The sequence below is a fragment of the Embiotoca jacksoni genome, unplaced genomic scaffold (genome assembly GCF_022577435.1).
Source record: "Embiotoca jacksoni isolate LCO1_2020_lvr unplaced genomic scaffold, fEmbJac1.0.p SCAF_3, whole genome shotgun sequence".
In the NCBI taxonomy this organism is placed as follows: Eukaryota; Metazoa; Chordata; class Actinopteri; family Embiotocidae; genus Embiotoca; species Embiotoca jacksoni.
This window is the reverse complement of record NW_027185381.1, coordinates 16,760,617-16,780,316: the sequence shown is the minus strand read 5'-3', so window position 1 is coordinate 16,780,316 and position 19,700 is coordinate 16,760,617.

Below are 19,700 nucleotides of genomic sequence, written 5' to 3'. Positions count from 1 at the left end.
AACACAGTGATAGCAGCTCCACGCACAGCATGACAGGCAGAGGAAATGAAGCGGAACCATAGATCAGAGTGAGGAGGAAGCCTTCTGAAGGACAGATTTGTCAAGCATCCCTCGACCCACATGCAGATAGATTGGAGGCAGTCTCATTAAAAATAATTGTCCTTGAAACGTATGGCCATCCGAACCCTGAGGAATACCTTTGGCTCTCAGGGTTGGTAATTGAAGCTGACCACAGTAAATCAGCCCCAGCGGTTGTTGTGTCGACAGCCTGGGAGAAGATTAAGCCGGTATCTCGGCATCAGGAGAAACCTGGATTTACTGCACAAAATAACACAGTCACAGACCACATAAGTCAAGCTAACTGGACGTGTGTGTGTGTGTGTTTGTGTGTGTTTGTGTGTGGTGTGTGTTATGAGCAATGGAGCATTGATCAGTATGATTGCACGCTGCACACTGATAAAGAAATCAACCGTTGCTGCGAAGGTCAAATGTTAGAAATTCATTTTATATAAACGTCTCAAATTACAAAGAGGCCATGTCTTTTCTTGTGCCAAAGTAGTTCTGTTTTGATGCGGAGATTTGCTTACAATGAAAACTTTCTCTGCTCTCTTGAGGGCATGTCAGCATGAAAAGCAAGCTAACATTTCTGGGACATAACAGCACAGTGTATAACGTCTTACTGTGCCCCATGAAGGTTTGAAAGATGATAGTTTGAACTTCTGTCTCGTTCCAGACACTGATTACCCTCTGTGCAGTTAACTTGGATCCAGCTAATTAGCATCAAGGGTAATTAGCGGAGTCGTTAAGAGCCTTATAATCAACTTTTCGCCTTTACTCATTTGACTCCCTGGGGCTGTCAGGTCTGTCTGCGTCAGTTCCTTTTCCTCAGCAGGCAACATACATTATACATGCTGTGTTACAGAGCTTATTTTTGTGAAATGGTGATGCTGAGTTGGTCTGAAATTAACTCAACAGCAGCTCCGCAGCACTCTGCAGTCAAGTGCAATGCTCGGCAAGGCAGACTGCTGTCCGTGGTGCTGAACAGTGACAGGCTGGGGCGGTGCTGAAGGGACAGCGCCACTGACCCCACAGCACCCACGCGTCGAACTCCTCCGAGGCTGACTGTGACGGTCTGCGAGGATATTTCAACATTCAATTTTGAACCCTTTTCCCCAAGACTTCATTCTCATCGCTCTGCGCACTGACTGCCATAAAGGCTACATTTGCATGTGAAAATGATATTACAGTCTGCTTGTCAACTGTAACTCCAAGAGCTGAGACACTGTGCTCAAAATTAGTGAGATGTGGATGCCTTCCTTTTATGGAAGGCATCCACATCTCACTAATTTTGAGAAAGCTACTGTCGTAGTGAATTAAAATTAAAGAGTTGAAATTGTGCAGAACAAACGTTGTAAAGATGTTTTATTTATGATGTGCTTTGTAACAGAATGGGAAACATCTCTCCTCTCTTGAGGGTCCATGGCCTGAAAAGGTTTGACATCCCCTAAACTAAGCTTTTAATTTGGGCCGATTACACTGTTTTCATAACTAGTAGAACTGATTGCCGGAGCTGAAATCTTAGTTGTAATGAATTATACGTCTTCCTTAAGTCAAAATCCTCCGTAGACTCATTCTTGAAATGAAGAATAAACCCTACATTTCTGAATCGAATGTAGACTTATTTAAAAAAAAAGAAAAGAAATAGAAGTTGGTGTTTGTTTTTCTTCTATTAACATAAATTACTCTTCTTGTAAAAAGCTGATTTTAAATTGCTCACGATTTCTCTCTTTACTTTTGTACAGACTGAATTAACGGTACTATTCAAAAATTGGAAGCAACCATTAGTATAAACATATCTACATTCTTTGGCAAATGAAGAAGTCGTCCTTCAGCTGTTATGGACAATAAAATTCCTCACCACAAACACAATGACTAAAAACTTTGCAGCTAATATGATACAATGCTCAAAACACAAGGTTTTTATTTATTTTATTTTCACATATTTTCATAACAGAGGTCAGCTCTTCCTCATCATGCAACAGGAGGCAATGAATAGCTGTTATTCAAGCAATTGCTTTTACAGGCAGTGGGCGTAGGTGAGAAGTTGATAAACCCCTCTTGGGCCATTGGCAAAACTGTGTGTATGTTTTGGCTGCATGAGGCCTAATGTGTTGGCATGTATTCATCCTCGACTAATCATCAAAACACAAACACCTACTCACTCTGCACGCTGAGAATCACAGAGTTCACGCAGACTGTTGTCACACCTGTTGTTCATGGCGAATATGGATCCAATTGTGTGTGTGCGTGCGTGCGTGAGTAAACATGATTGATTTGATCTGTTTGTAGTTATGTGTGGGTGTATTGTATGGAGTTACGAATTCTAGTTTGTAACAAAGCAAGGCTTTCTTAGCTACTCTGATTAACTGTGGTCTGATGTAACCCAGAGAAAGAGGGTTGAAATGATTACAAATGTATGTGTTGTACTGTATATTGGTGCACAAACACCATCCAACTGGTGATTCTTCCTTTTTTGTTGTTGTTCACATTAGAATAGCTTTTACTCTTCAGTGAGTTGTGAAAATTCTCCAACCTTCTGGGCCTATGAAAGCCTCACGAATCGCATTTTAAAAGTCAAAATGTCGTCAACTTAAAAACAAGGCCGGTTTTCTAAGGTCTCTAACTGACTTTTACTTTTTTTTTTGGGCCAGAATTAGGAAACACAATTTAGCGAACATATTTTATAAGGCAAACAAATTATTTTACAAGCGATGATCACAGAAGATGATCACAGTCGCAAAAATGCATTTGATTTCACTCTCGTTTTTTTTTTTTTTTTATTGATTAATATTTTGGTAAACTGTCTTGAGGGGAAAAATGTGAAAGGAGTGGCATTTACTCTCATAATGTTTTTGACAATATAAATGAATAGTCCTCATGTGAACCTGGCTATGACCATTTTATCAATACAGAACTGTTGCCTAGATACAGAAGACGGGTCTGTTATTTAAGTGACCTTCATAAAAAAAAAAAAAAAAAAAAAAAAAAAAAAAAGATACGTTAACAGCATTCCTTCGCCAGTATTACTAGATACAGACAGTTTAAACTAAATGACTATATGTGTAAATATAGACAGTTCATACTAAACGACTACATGTGAAATGCATTTAAACAAGCTACTCATCGTCACAGAGTCAGAGGCCAAACCTGTAGAGTGTGTGTTTTATTAGGGCATGCGGTGGGTCTGAGTGCAAGTGAAATGAAACCGTTTCTCCCTTGAATCGGCCGTGCCCATCACTCTCCGGTCTGATGCAACCAGATACAACCGTCACCCTTCACTGAACCTGCCAGCCGAGGCCATTTGTTTGCATAAGGGACCTGCCAGTAAAGCCATGTCAGTGTGGCCACGGAATTACTGAATCTGCAATAGCAAAATATATTCTCTCTCTCACACACACACACACACACACACACACACACACACACACACACACACACACACACACACACACACACACACACAAAGTGTGACACCAAACAGTGCCCGTTGACGGGGTCTAGCCAAGGAGGCACTTTACCATCAGCCCAGGTAATAATGATGATGCTCCATCAATGCCAGAGGGCTGGAGCTGAGGCAATATAAAGCATACATATAGAGAGAAACACATGCGCACACACCCATACACGATTAAAATGATTTCCTGTCTGTCTGAATATATGGCTGTCTAATGAGGCTAATTAACTACACTATATTAGTCTCTATTTCTTTCCTATAAGTCCTTTGTCACCTCTTCTTTCGATTTTTCCTCCTGACTTTTGCACATTTAAAGGTCTAAAACATACACTCAAAAAAAAAGTCGTTAAAGAACTTGCAGTATAAACATGGGGGCCCTTAAATATGTTCTTCATTACAGGGCGAGAGCTGGACTAAATGAGCAGGAACTAAAAAGATAATTCAAAGCTTATAAAGTGGCGTGGAAAGGAGAGACATCTGAAAATGTCACAGGTGTTAGACATGCAGTAATAAACAGAAGTAAGGTCATTTAAGGTAAGATTGGTAAACCCAACAGTCCACCCTTTCTTATGCATTTATGCCTCCATGCCGGCGGCATTAGGCGTTATGTTTTCAGGTTGTCCGTTTGTCCATCCGAACGTGATATCTCAAAAATGTAGAATTTTGTTAAACTTGGTAAAAACATTCAGTTGATACCGTGGATGAACTCATTACATTTTGGGGGTCAAAGACCAAAGGTTCTCTGTGAACTCAATTCTACACATTCATGTGAACATGATATCTCAGGAACGCCTGGATGGACTTTTTTGAAATGCGACACAATTTTTCAGTTTGGTGGTCAAAGGTCAGAGTTCAAGCTCACCGTGACCTCATCTCCCTTTCATTCGTCTGTCCCGGTCTCATGAACGCGATATCAAGAACTCTTTGAGCGAATTTCTTTAAACTTGGCAAAAAAAACAAAACAAAACAAAAAAACATTCACTCGGTACCAACACTGAACTGATAAGATTTTGGTGGTCAAAGGTCAAAGGTTAAGGTCACTGTCCCATTACATTGACCCATGCTGGTGTTCGCAATATTTCTGGAACAAATTTGTAACAAATGTTCAATTCAACTGAAGGATGGCTTGACAAGATTTTGGTAGTCACAAGTCAAAGGCCAAGGTCATTGATTTCCCCTCCGCTTATCGCCTTGAGGAAAGCTCTACAAAATGTGGCCGTAACATGCATGTACATGAATTGCACGGAAACCACAACTTGGGTAGCAGATGCATACAACCGCCAGGTGGTAATCCTAGTGTTCTTTTGTTGTAGTGTGTGATGTCCAAAAAGGCTTTTAACTTGCATCACCTATATGAATTCATTTGTTTCTTTTTTTTTTTTTTTAATGCTTTGTCTTTCGCTAATGCTTTTTCATATGTGTGTGTGTGTGTGTGTGTGTGTGTGTGTGTGTGTGTGTGTGTGTGTGTGTGTGTGTGCGTGCACGTGCAGCTTTACATTTGAGTGGTACTTTATTGGATTAATTTCCCATAGACACAGCTGTAAGCTTCCAACCATCACTCAACTCAGCGGACAGGACTGGTTGTTCGCTTCTCTACGTTCTCTTTGATATTGAGGATTGATTCCAGCGTGTGGGGAACTGTGTGGTGTTCTGTGGCGCTACGTTGTATTGGACTTAATAATCTTTTCTGGCCGGGGTACCTTAAAATAAAATCTGAGGATCTCATGCAAATTAATAACTGGTGCATTGCAGCCGGCTCCATCAATCTGTCAAACCTATTGAATTAGGTCCCATCCAACACTCTGCTCTAACCGATAATATGCTACGCATGAAAGTCCCAACTATGAGACGTATTACTGCTGCAAAGCCCTGTTTACTGGTAGGACAAAGAGGACTTTGAAGTCGAGCCGTTAGACTGTTAAGACAAGAGCGGTGTAAGTGAGACATTACCATCTCTTCGTGGTGAGAATGGCTGGAGCAAGAAAACGGCACTTTCATGAAATTTCTCATTCATTAAATGGGTTGAATTATTGCTGTCAACACATGCATTACCTCCCACCCCACCCCACCCCACCCCACATCTCACACACGCACACGCACACGCACACGCACAGGCACAGGCACATACCCTTGGAGGCTTGCACTGCTTGTTGGGAAATAAATCAAAACCATGTGAAGTCTTACAGCACAATATGATGCTGATACACAAGTCTGACAGAATGCCAAGGACAAATAGCATATGGAGCTACCTGCACTTAGTTTCACACGATTCCAAATGCATTTTTTTTTTTTTTTTTTTGATTAGCCATTTTTAACAAAATATTAACCACTCATGTTAATAGCAATAATAGGATGGAGATAAAAGAATTACCCCTGACCCCATAGCCCACCTAAGTTGTTGAACTGATGTGAATTCAACCTTTTCACAATCACTCAGATGGAGACAGATAGGAAGAAAACTGGAAAGATTTTCAGAAAACAAACAATATTGAAGATTTGCACACACGTGTTCATCTTCACGGACACATGAACACACGCACACACACGCACACAATCACCCATAGTCCCTCACATGTCTCGCCCACAGCCCTTCTGGGCTTGTCTCCATGGTAACAACAGCAGGGATGGTGTCCTTGGCAGAGATGGAGATGGAAAGAGAGAGACCGAAGGTACAGACACTTGTTGAATGGTTAAAATGATGCCTTGACAATCTGAATTTTAATCTGTTGTATATAACGTTCTTCACTTCCAGCGTTCATTGTCCATCAAGCTTCCTTCTTGTTTCCTGCTCATTGAATCTCTGATGAGTACCAGATGAGTGCTACAGATTTTTCTTTTTTAGGGGCACATTGGCATTCCCACTTTCATGAATTTGTTTTTGTTTTTTAATTTTTTTACAGGTAGTTTCAACAGCAAGGAAAATCTCTCAACATTTGTAGCCAACACGGAACACACAATAAGCTTTGTTCTCATTCTTCTAGTACAAACCACTCTTCACCTTTGACCACTGGGTTTATACACGTCCAACATTGAGAGTATTTTCCAACCAGGAGCCCGCAGCTGCTCTAATGCAGGGCTTTATTGTTCGTTTCGACTTGCTGTGACAGATAATATTGTGGCACAATGTCATCATGCCCTATAGGTAGAATATCCAAATGACACTGAGCTCTCACACAAACAGAAGACTGTCGTTAATAATCAAAAAGCTCTACTTGCCATTCCCGGAGGCAGAGTCACACTTTTAGATCTAAGCAGTGTGGCTTCTTTTCAAGTGCATTTTCTGATATCAGAAAGAATCGCAATGAATAAATGACATTTCAACTCTGTATTAACTTAATTCTAAGAACTGCCCTTTGAGGCACATTTACCAGAGAGCAATGTGACTCTCAAATACACAACAACACAGCTCTGTGGAAATGCTTCAATGATGTCGTGATGGCTCCATCAACAAGTCACTATGAAAGCTGCTTTGACTTTGTTGTCTCTGATTCCTGCAGTGTGTTTCCCACACCGTCAAATGCAATTTTCTATGACTGTAGTTCATCTATCATCTTTTTAATGTGGAGAGAATATCGACCAGTCCTGACACTGCTGCTCCCTCTGCCATATGTGTCAGCACGTGAATTTGCAGCTATGTTGATTGCTGAAATATCTGCAGAAATGTCGCCACGGGGGAATAAAAAGTCACCCTCTCACTGATTTTGAAAACATGCACTCCATTTAACCTGCGGTGTCAGAATAAAATCCCAGAGCCAGACAAGAAGCAAAAAAAAAAAAAAATAGAGCATACTGTATCCAGTGAGCGTGTACCTACTGGTGTGGAGTAGATACAGAGATGAGAGCTGGTAGAGCCAAAGGCCCTCCAGGGTTAGAAAGGACAGGATAGAGACCACTGACCTTGTTCCTCATCATCATCTGTTTCAGCTGGACGACTGATGTCAGTCCGTCTACACACAGGCAGATGTCTCAGTAACAAGCGCTCTGTACTCTGGCACTGAGGTGTGTGAGCATATTTGTGTGTGTGTGTGTGTGTGTGTGTGTGTGTGTGTGTGTGTGTGTGCACAACAGACGAGGGAGAGACAAGATTGAGAGAGACAGAAAGACAAAGGGAGAGAGAGAGTTCTCCCCAGGTGTAGACGCTACCTGTCTTGATAGCAGATGGGGCAGATCAGATGGAGCGGTCCTGATGGTGCGCAGGTCTTTCAGCAGGGGCACAATAGGTCATTTACACACACGTATATGCACGCACACACACACACACACACACACACACACACACACACACATATACATATATATATATATACATATATATATATATATATATATGTATATATATAACGCGTCACATTAGTAATACATCCTGCACCTCTCATGCATATGGGGGGTAAGGAGAGGACAAAAAAAGACCAAAACAAAGCAAAACAAAGGACGGGCAGGAGGGAGAAAAAAAAGAGAGAATATTATGTTTTACTTATGTAAACATAGTATCTGTAGGTCTGTTCAGAAACTATGGGTTCATTGCAGGTTCATACTGTATACAGTATCACAAAGCAGTGGCATGGTTTGTCTTTTTTTTTTATTATAGTAATTATGTAAATAGGTAAATGAAATAAATATGTAAATATGCTAAGCCTGGAGCCATTCTGTGCAAGTGGATGACACTGAAGCTAAAGACAAAAGCCTGAAAGATGAAAGATCATTTTATCTGCCTTCTCCTTTTATCTCTTTTCTCCAGTCTCCCTATATTTTCCTTTTCTCTCCTCTCTCTTCATCCACCTGAGTTTGCCTTCGAGCTGCAAAATGAAGGGCCTTTGTGTTGACTTCTGTGTAACTAGAGGCCTAACTGTTCCTTTCTTTTGACTTCCCTATGCAGCATGTATTAACAATATTCTTGTCAGCATCCATTCCCTCTCCTGAGTGTTGTCTCAGTCCCTCAGATCTAGAGCTGTGTGAGGGGAAAATAAACAACAACAACAAAAAGAAACACAATCAGGAGAAACAATGCCGTCAGCTCCCTCAGCTTATGCCTCCCTTTGATTCTTACAGAGTCATCACCTCCCCACCTGCCTGGCTGCCTTCTTCGCCCCTTCTCACCTTAATGCCTCTTCTTCTCCTCCGCTAACACATAGATAGATACAGGCATACGGCATATGTTACAATGGAATTATGGCTCGTGACGTTGATTAGAATAACCACTACCTCATTCTGACAAATATTTTTCCAAACCACATTTATATTAATTTGTACAAATGTCCGCTGACATAGCCAATTTCTCTTTGAAATTACACCCAGCAAGTTATAGGACCATCTTTTCTTAAATGGAGCTTCAAAGCACTTTTTAATGGCTCGTCGACCCAATGCTCATTTATTAATTTTAGCTAGCCTCTGACTCGTAGTAACTGTGGGTCAAGTGGAGTGGAGTCTACAGTAAATTCAGGCAGGGTTAGTTTCATTGCTCACTATAAACACTTCAGAGAACCCTCAGCACAAAGAACATGTCCTTTTTTTTAAATTCTATTTACAATAACGTGCAACTTGTGACACATTTTTCTGTACTGATAATGCAACCGTTCTGTTTGTTTTAGCAAGACGCAGTTCAGTAAAACTGTTTTAAGAATTTCATTTTTATATGGTAAAATACATGGAGACACGTCCTCGAACAACTCTTTGTGCCTGTGTAGAGATGGCTCAACTTGTTATTTTCATCAAGTAGTCAATAACGGGCCCTTTATCGAATAGATAATTGTGAAGGCCAAGGCCTCAGCCTGAAGAGAAATGTATCGTCTGAGTCTACGAGGACCACGCCCACAAGAGACATATAAATACTGACTGTAAACGCTCATACTCTGAGCCTTTTACTCTGTAACCACATGATGTCGGTACATTGTTAAAACGCTCCTCTTGTACAAGATTAATCAACTGCTGATTAAACCTTTTAACTTGTATTCTGGCTCCGGTCTCCTCTGTCTAAAAGTCAACAAAAAACTCTTTTGACAAAAACAGTTCATCGTACATCCAAAGTACACGAAATGCAACCCAAAGACCTCACACATATCTCAGGATCAACTACAGAACACTGATAACACTTGTCTGCCTACAGCAATACTTTATCACTCCTTTTAATTTATTTAGTGTCCTAACTCGCACTATATGTTTCAGACAATATTTCAGAAATGCTGCAATATACTTCACAGGCTTCATTTTCTATTTATGAACCACTTTTACATTCACTACACATTTTCTTATTTGTTTATATATGTGGATCGCCATTAGCGTCTTCTCGAGCGGTTGCTAATCCTCCTGGGTTGAATACACTGTATAGCTTAGCTACAGATGTAAATATACAACAGTACTACTGTAGCAAATGTCAGTCTCATTGTCAGTCTTCATGGTACAGGTTTGAAATACAAATTTAAAATGAAAAGCAAATTTTATAATTTTACCGTCAAATTAAAGCCAACTCTGACAATTCGCTCTTTGTTCAAGGTACAATTTAACTGAAGAGAAAAACAAAACAAAACAGGACAATAAGGTCACCTCGACATTCAGATGGCTAAATGAAAAATAATGGGGAAAACTGTTGAACAGAATTGGTAAACCCAAATAAGTAGTGAGGCTAAACTAGGAATGCCTTGCCTTTAGAACCCTATCAGCACGATCTTGGTCATAAGAAACCTTTTATAAAAGTTTTAAAATTGAATTAATGTAAAGTTGTAATGAAAAGGGAAATTAGCTCTAGAGTCCAAAATGTACTAACTAACCAGGCTGTAAATATGCTTCTTTCTGCTGTAAAGTTGGGTTAGTTAACATGGGGATCTATTCACTTTAGTCATTTCAAAGGGGGGAGAATTGGAATTGGTACAATTGTATCATTTCCACATTTGCAATGGTAAATATATCCAGACATATGCAGTGGTTGCAGTTACAGATTTGCATATCATAGAAGACGATTGGCCTTGATGAAGGTCTTTGTCCTTCTAGTGTTTTTTTTTCCTCAATTTTTTTCTATTTAACACTGAAATGTATTCAGCCCTGAAATAAAACTGGTACATATGATCATATTCAGTGGAGGGTCAAGAGGGGCTTGAACAAATATTAACACAACTCTGGCCTGATGGTAAAACTGCACACGTTTGTGGAGAGTGAAGTGAACCTAGTCAGATTACCTTTGTTAGACACCAAAGACAAGCTTTTGAAGACTGTGCCAGAGGCAAGTTGCCAAATGGATAAATGGCCAAAGCAATCTACTTTCTGAATGCAGGGCTGCATGTAAATGTGTTTTCTGTTTGGAAGTGATTGCAGTGTTCTCACAGAAAAAGATAAAAACTAGCAAATGGCAAAGTTGATTTCCTGAGACACATCAGAGACATTTTCTGCCAGGTATGCACAAAGTTGTTTCAACTGGATCTAGACCCATTTCCGAAAGACTAATAGACAAGAAAAGGAAAAAAACAAGTTAATAGTGATTGAAAAAAAAAATCTGTCAGTTTATAGTCAGTGGAGTACATTTTCTTTCTCTCTCTGAAGTAGATCCACATCACTTTAGCTTGCTTGAATAGCTCACAAATATGAAATCCTATAGTTCAAAGAGCTGTCAACACACAATGCACTTAGAGCAAGACAGAGAGGGAGAAAGATGAATCAAACATCTGACCATAAATTGACAAGTTGTGCAAAGGCTCTCTAAATCAGCAGAAGGGATGTGAGAAAAGAGCTTAGTTGAAGGCATTCGAGTCACATAGGAAAAACAAAAATGCTGGATTTGAATAATTTAAATTGAAATGGAGTCTACTGTATACTGTGCCAACAGTAATTATGATATGCATGCACTGTATCTTGGCATATATTTGTAAATGCATGTATAGCATGTGTGTGTTTTCCAATAGCTGACATTTGACTGAGTGAATCGCTTGTTTCCATTGAAGTTCCCTCCTCTCCTTAAGAGTTAGTAATGGACTGAACTGATTGTAGCTGTAATTATCCGTATTGAAGAGTGTACAGTGTCCTGGCAGCAATTTGTTCCCTCAGGCTATCCTGCTTAATGCTTAGAAAAGAACAAAACAGCTGAAGGTTACAACGTGCCTCAGCCTTAAAGGATAAAACCCCTATTTAGAGAAACAGATGCTTGAGGGAAACCTTTAAAAAAAAAAAAAAAAAAAAAGAGGGAGAGTTTACTGCTTGAGATTGCATCATTGTCAGCCCAACAGCATAATACACAATCGGCTTCTCTTCCCAGGGTTGGGCTGTGCCTCTCTCTTGGCACTTAAAATAATGCATCAGAAATAGTTCGACCTGTTCTCATCTCTGGCTGGATTCAAGTCAAGTGTCACTTTATGATTAGGAGGTGTGCTGTGGGTCGAACTGTTGACTTAGAAACATCAGGACCCTTATTGATTAAAATGAATTCAAACCTGTAGAGTAAGTCGAGATAATGGGACAAACCATCCCCAATTTATCTTCACTTAGAGATTAGACTGTTGGGAGCCTTTCTACATGATTGCATTGGAGAGAACGTATCTACCAATGCTTTGCATGAAAGCGCTGCGGATTTCCTCTGCAACCCACACTATACATCCCATCTCCTCAACCCAGAAATTACAGTCCCAGTAATTACAGAACTCTAATTAAGCCAGGAGTGGCAGAAAATGGGAAAGGCATGCTCCCATGACATTTCTTCAACAAGAAAAATGATATTCCATATTTAGCTGGGGTTTGGAGAAAATGTGGCAGGATAATGGATATGGTGGTTTGGAGGGGCTGAGATCCTCGCGTTGGCATCCTCTGATAAATACTACACTTAATTTTGTGTGACCACTGCAACACATGAAGAAAAATCCTCTTTTCGATCATAAAGGGGCACTGCAACAACATTGATCTAAATACTCGAGGAAATCATATAGCTTGGTCATAATGAAATTGCCAGCATGCATTAAAATGATTTCATTAAAGGGACCTCCAAAACGTCCATCAACGAAGCGTCACAAACCAGCTAATTGAATGCATCAAAGAGGTGGGACCAGTCAGCTCAACATGCCAATAAAGAGCTATGGAAATAAACTAACATAGCTAATTATAAAAGATAAACAGGAAGTGTGAGATCGGATGAATCAGCGGTGTGTGAGTGATGTGAATGTGTTGCATTCAGCAAAACGTTGAAACCAAAACCTGGTATTTGCAGCCTTACTGAAGGGCTGAACGGCTTCCACCAATTTGGACTAACAACCCCTTCCTGCCTGCAGGCACCTGCAGAAGATGGCAGGTTAGACAGAGCAGGGAAAACAGGAGGGGCAGTAACGAGCGAGTGTCATTCTGTCAGCACAACGTGGAGTTCCTACATGTTCTTAGCTACTTTACACAGCTTTCAAAGTTGTCTTCTAAGAGGCAATAACAACCATTACCTTTCATAGACCATCGTTCCGGTTTGGAAAGAGATTAAAAAGATTAATTAAATGAGTTTTAAGTGAGTAAAACACTCTTTTTTTTTTTTTTTTTTTTTTTTTTTTTTTTTTTTTTCTGACCCGCAGCACGCTTCTCTGATCTTGTGGGTCAATTTGATCCAGTTAAACTTTTAGGTAGTGTGAAATATTTGTTATCTTCTCTTTTCCTCCCTGAAATTCTTTCACTTTTTCTCATTTTGGATCAGACACGCACTGCCCGCCAGGAGCACAGGGACATTTCCCGGTGGCCCGAGGGTTGTTGTGGCCTGGTGTGAATGGTCAACTTGACCAGCGATAGCACAGCAAGCAGGAATGAGTTGACGGACCACTCAGAATCCACATATCAGGCGTGACTCCAGTCGCAGAGTGCCCATAGACATAGTATACCTTGATCCGATTAACTTTTCTCTTAGATGAGCTTGATAAAATTGTGGCCAAATTCAGAACTAGTATGCTACTTGTTAAATCAACAGGTCAACCTCATAGTCAGCAGTGTTGCAGTTTGTGAGCAGGGTGTCCTTGGATGAAGTCAAATTCCCTACCTGAATGACTGCTTCAGTCCACACCTGTTTAGGATCATAAGCTTTTGTGCAAAATGTGGATGCTTTGATTCATTGTTGAATGTGTTTACTGAATTTGTATACAATCATGTTTAAGAGGCATTCAGCAGGCTTTCTGGTATTTACAATACATAGTTGTGATACGGTACGATAACGTAACATTATCAAGGGCTGCAGATATAATGATAATGTTTCTTTTGGTTTTGAGGTTTTTCATGTTATTACAGGACAGAATGAGTAAATTTCAGTATTAATGTCATCAGGCAACCATGTGAAACTCCCTCTAGATTTCCGCTAAAGAATTATCACTGTTTTTATGTGTTTTAGTTGTTCTTCTGAAACTAGAGTTTAGACAATGAACAGTGTATTAGTGAACGAGTGAGTGAATCAGCCTCTGCAGTGATCAAACAACCTGCGTTTGGAAATGATAGCTGGATCTAGTAGAGAGTGTCAGTCAGTTTGTATCACTGCGAAAGGAAAGTGTCATGAACACAACAAGTGAACTGAGCCTTTTCCACTAACAACACACCACCCACAACCATGACTGTACACAACACAGACCGTGACAGCTGCAGCTTCAAAATGGTTAGAGGACAGAAAAACAAAAATGCATGACAAAAATGAAACTTCACTTGCAAGGAGACTGAATGTTCATAGTTTTTGTCGACTAAAAAAATATCAGAAATCAAATGAATTTGCACATTTATTTTCAAATCATGAACATTAAAACTAAATTAATATGAGGTGCCAAAATTAACCCTGTTAAACAACTCCTTAGACTACAGTTTTTTTGTTATGTCATCCCAGTCTCCAAGAAATATCCTTTACATATTACTAATTCACAACAGCAAAAACATTTTGTGGGAAACTTTATGATGAATAAGGTACATTTGGAAATAAAAAAAAAAAACATCAGCAAAATGTTCACTGACAATTTGTTTACTCTACATTATCTGCTTTCTCAATATAATATAATATGCCTGGAGCATTTAGAGAATGATTCATGTTTTTTTATAGGCAGAGAAAGCACTTGGTTAGAGTCATTGAAAGATCTTCATCAAATATTTAAAAAGCCAAAATGTCTTAAAGGACAAGACACAATACTTCGACTTTAAGAACGTTTAAGTGAAATCAGTCTCTACAGTGTTACATGCCCAAACCTGACCATGGCACGGGACTCAGGGTGTGAGCTCCAGGCTCATGTGTCAAACTCCTGTGCTTCCTGCATCGACCCTGACCATCTTAATACATCTTCTGTGCAGTAGAAAAACATAATGACTTATTCATATGAAAAAAAGGACCCACAAGACAAACAAACGACAGAAGAAGGACAAATTATTCAAAATAGATGTAAAGTAGGCTCTTAAAAGCAGTCATTGAGATACATTTATCCACCTGACTTCAAAAGGTGGTTGAGTATCAAAGAAGAGTTTTATAAGTAGGCGTAAACTAGTGAATATTGTGAGGAGGAGCAGAAAAAAGAATCCAGAAGGCAATGATGTGAAATTAACTTACAAGAAACCTCATCCCAGAAGGACTCTTTGCTCCAAACATGATTTCGTTCTTCCTCGACAAAGATAGCTCTGCTCTTATTTGGCTGCAGTCAACACAGCATTTGGCAACAGACGGCAACTTTGTAAGGGTTAGCAACTTTACGAAGAGGCATGTCTGGCAATGTAATAGATGGATTTTCTTTGCATATTCTGCATAAATTGTGTGTCACTGAATGTGTTCCCGCGCCTGATCAGATGATCTGCATAGCAATGTGACACCACTGATTAATTTTCCTCTTCCTGGCAGCCAGCTGTAATCAACAGGAGCTGACTGGCAGATGAGAAAACACAGCAAGCGTCCTGCATAGTGACAATGTGCCTCCGTCGACCCACTCGGCTTTTGTTCTAAACACACCAGCCCGATGACTGGAAAACTCGAGAACTAAATACCTTGCAGCTTATACTGCATGGTTCACTTTCTTGTTTTTTTTTTTTTTTTGTGCGTGTCACAAATCTGAACATTCTGTGAGCGCAACACAACAATGTGTTGGGCTCACAGAATGTTCCGATTTCTGTTATAAGAAAAGAGATTCACTTTGAAATGTCAGTGGATATTTGAAGGTGTTCCTCAGTTTAGGAACGATACTTTGGTTTCGAAGTCTGCACCCAAATTCTGAAAAGGTGATGGTAGTTGTCGTCTATGGTAGCGGCAGAACGGAAGGTGACACCAACGTGTGGAAGGATGTCGGCAAGAGCAGTAGAGCAGTGGGTTGCTGGGACCTGTGTAAACCCCAAACACATGTATGGATCAGGGTTAGTTAGGTTAGGTACTTAGGAAGATTTTTTTATAATAGCGGTGTCAAGGGAACCGATTCCTCGGTATGAAGTCGATACCAAAACTCTGAAAAGGTGACGGTACTTGTTTTTATATGTTCCCAAAAGTAGCAAAGGAACGGAAGGTAACAACATGTGGAAGAATGTTGGTAAATGCAGCGTAGTAACAGGTCCGCTGCAAATTGTGTAATGCTGTGTTCACACCGAAAGCGAATTATTCCCGCAGCACGATTACGTTCAAAGTCAATGCAATGACGCAAATGTCTGCGAGTTTGCGCGGGCGACGCTAAAGGACGCGCATTCGCGCCCAAGAAAAATTGTAAATGCTTAACTTGAGTGTCCGTATGGGCCTGAGTTTCGCATTTTGTCTGAACACAGCATAAGAAAAGTGCTTGTTTGATAAAAGTGTTTGAGTGGATGATCAAGGACGAGTTACAGACGGCCAAAATCCAAAATGCAAAAAAGTGTCTCAGCGTTTTGGATGAAAAGAAGAAACGCTTCCAACGTCTGCACACAGAATTCAAGAAGAAAGAGTTTCAGTTGTTCCCTTTATATGAACATGTCGTCAGTCACAATGTTTTTATCCTGGGAGATATTTGGAGCTACCTACCATACCGACATTGCCGTTCATCTCTTTGTACTTGGGTGTTGTGCATTTTTATATAAAGGTTACATGCCAATGCAGAACTTGAAGTTGATACTAGAACTATGTACGTGATCTTTTGCTCGAATAGACATGTTTAACTGGGTGTAATATCCTGGCTGAGTGACACCGTTGAAATGATGCCATAACAAGTTGAGGGAGTTTCAACACTGTATTTGTTTTAAACACTTGAAGGCTGCATCTCACTGTTTTTGTGATGTAAATTGTTTTTCTCGTTATTTTTTTTTTTTGCACCAAAGCTGTTCATCATTTGCATTTTTATTTCATATTTCAGGCAGCAGTGCACTGCAGCACTGGAGAATAGCTATATCACCATAAAAAAAAAGTTGATCCTTATTTAGTTTTTTTGCACAGTGTCTCTTAATTCCGTGAAGGCTCCATCCTCTCAAATAAAACGGCATAGATTGAAACACACTCACTTCATCGGTTAATGTTTTTGCCGTGGTGTAGAACTTTAACATGAATTGTGAATTTCAGCTGGACCAACTACCAAAGTCTTTGTTTTGTTACAAGCGTATTTTACGATGTCTTTTTTTGTAGTAATGAATGTTCAATATAACACACTTGCAACTTGATGAAATGTCCCCGAGCGAATGATGTACTCGCTTGCATATCAGCTTTTAAGTTGTATTTTCTAGCAGTACTTTACCCACAACAAAGAGCCTATTGTGTAAATGTGTTTTTCCATTTTTCTTGTATCAAAACTGTCATGTATTTTACATCCACCTCTATTTTATAAACAGAGGACTTAAAATCCGTCCTAATTTTAATACAAAGCGTCTGTGGGTGTATCTGGTTCGGCCCAGCTGAGCTTAAATTTCATTCCTGCTGACTTTGATAAACATTATGGGACATGTGTGGACTGACTCACTTGTAAAACTCTCTCCTGCTTACTGTATGTGTTTGTGTGTGCTGGGTATGGGCTAGGAGAAACAAAGAGGAAGAGAGATGTGTGATTGGAAACAATACCATATATCAGGCTAAGAGTATTTGCCATCATGAGTAAGGAGGAGAGGAGGAGGAGAAAGAGCGCTGCCTTGTCAGGGAAAATGTGCTTTTCAGTAACAATGGCATGCTTGGTACACAATCTATCTCACTGGGCCCTGTGGGGAATGTGTTTGTCTCTTCCTCCAACTGGCAGGGGACAAAATCAATCATGACTTATTGTCGGACTTGCCTTCACAGTGTCTCTCACGTACATGTCCTCAGTCTACCTCAGCCGTCAGGAAGGACGAACACACAGCAACGCTGCGCCAAAAAAAAGCAGTGACTGATGTTTGGCAAACCATCGATCTGTCTAGTGGAACATTTTGAAAGCTATTGTTTGTCTTTTGAGTGCGCCACTCATTTGAATGGCTTCCCTTTGTTGAAAAATCTTATGAGACATTGACAAGAAAAATTACAGTGTGTCACTCCTAATTTGTGCCATCTTTTAGATCTCTCTTTCTTATCCGCTAATTCATCCCAGTTCTCTGTGATACCTCTCTTCGGCCTGATACCTCTCTCCGACTGACATCCTAATGAAGGTGAAATAATGCATGAGACGGGTAGAGGGGGATTCTCTCCTTGTCTCATTATACAACATTAAGAGACACGAAGCACGACGGGAGATTTTTCTCTATGTATCACTCTCATTTTACTGATGTCCTTGTAATTGACAGGAGGTTTTCACATGGGCCAATTACAATTCTCTTGAATGCCGCACAGGAATGGGTTGGATCAGACCAGACAACGGGGATGAAGCCAAGGTCCTGAACAAGGGCTGCATATCTGTGGCTCCTCAAAGCAAACGCGCATCTAACTTTCTGCAAAGCATTGGTCGTCTGCACGTGACCTATGGATTCATTACGTAATATCACATTAATCATGTATTATGCATTTATTATGAGCCAGAAATTTTTCTCTGATGAGTAACAGATAATAGAAACAGATTGCTTATACACAACCCTGGCATGCCTTTCACCCTCTCGCTCTTTCTCTCCTTCACACACACACACACACACACACACACACACACACACACACACACACACACACAGATGACTTGTATTGGATGTCATAAGTAGTGAAAATGATAAGGAAACCGCGTGAGAAAGGATGGGGCTGTAAAAGGTTAAGCCAAAAGGTTTTAGCCAAGTGGCACCCCACTGTGACATCACCCATTGGTTTGTGAACTGACATTTTGAAACCTGGAGTTTGGCATTTTAGCTGTCGCCATCTTGTTTTTTTGGAGGCAGAAATGACCATATTTTAAGGAGCTGGGGAGAAAGCGAGGGGTCACTGAGAACCCGAGGACTCGACCCCCGCCCACTTATACCGCAAACCTGACTGTACCCCAGGCATGTCAGTCTAACCAGGCGTGCCCCCAAACATACCCCTCTTTGAGGTTGAATATCACATTAATTATGGAATTATTTTCAGAAGGAACACAAGAACACTGACCAGAAGTATTGACTTTAGCTGATGACATCATAATGGCTTGTGGAAAAAAATCTATTGAGTTTTTTCATGAGAGAAGTTCATGCTTTTTAAATAGTAGTCTATTGGAGTCACTGTTTTTTTAGAGCCAGCCTCTAGCGGCCCTCAGAGATATTGCACTTTCAGGCACTCCAGCATTGGTTTCACTGTTCAGACTGATCAAATGTTTTAGCTGTCCTTAGTGTGTGGTCACATGAGAAAAATACCAAAACAACATTCATTCACATGTCCTTATTGAACAGGTGCGGCTGGAAGCTGATCATTTGAAAGTTGGCAACTTAGCTGGCAAGCTGAACAATAACTTCTCAGTTGGCCATTAACATGGAATTGGTGCATGGTATCCCACAAGCCAGCTGGCTTGCTAACTTTCAAGTAGTTTCAGTTGACAAAGTTCATCAGTGATTAATTTTTTAGTATTCAATAAACTTGTCATTGTAACAGTGGTTTTCTTTTACTTGCTGTTGCCATCTCTGCTATTGTCTCCTTTCAAGTTTTTAGTTCTAATCTCGGCACAAAAATGTCTGTGTTGCTGACCCCTCCCCGTCTTACTATGTTATAGCCACATGTTACATATGGATTAGCTGGGACTTGCATGTATTCACTCTCTCAAGCTGGTGATGTTTAGCTCTGCCAAGGTCTTGTTTGTGAGAAATGGTGTTTGTTGCAGCTCTGTGCTGTTGCAGAAATAAAATGAAATTTTGCTGATATAAATCTTAA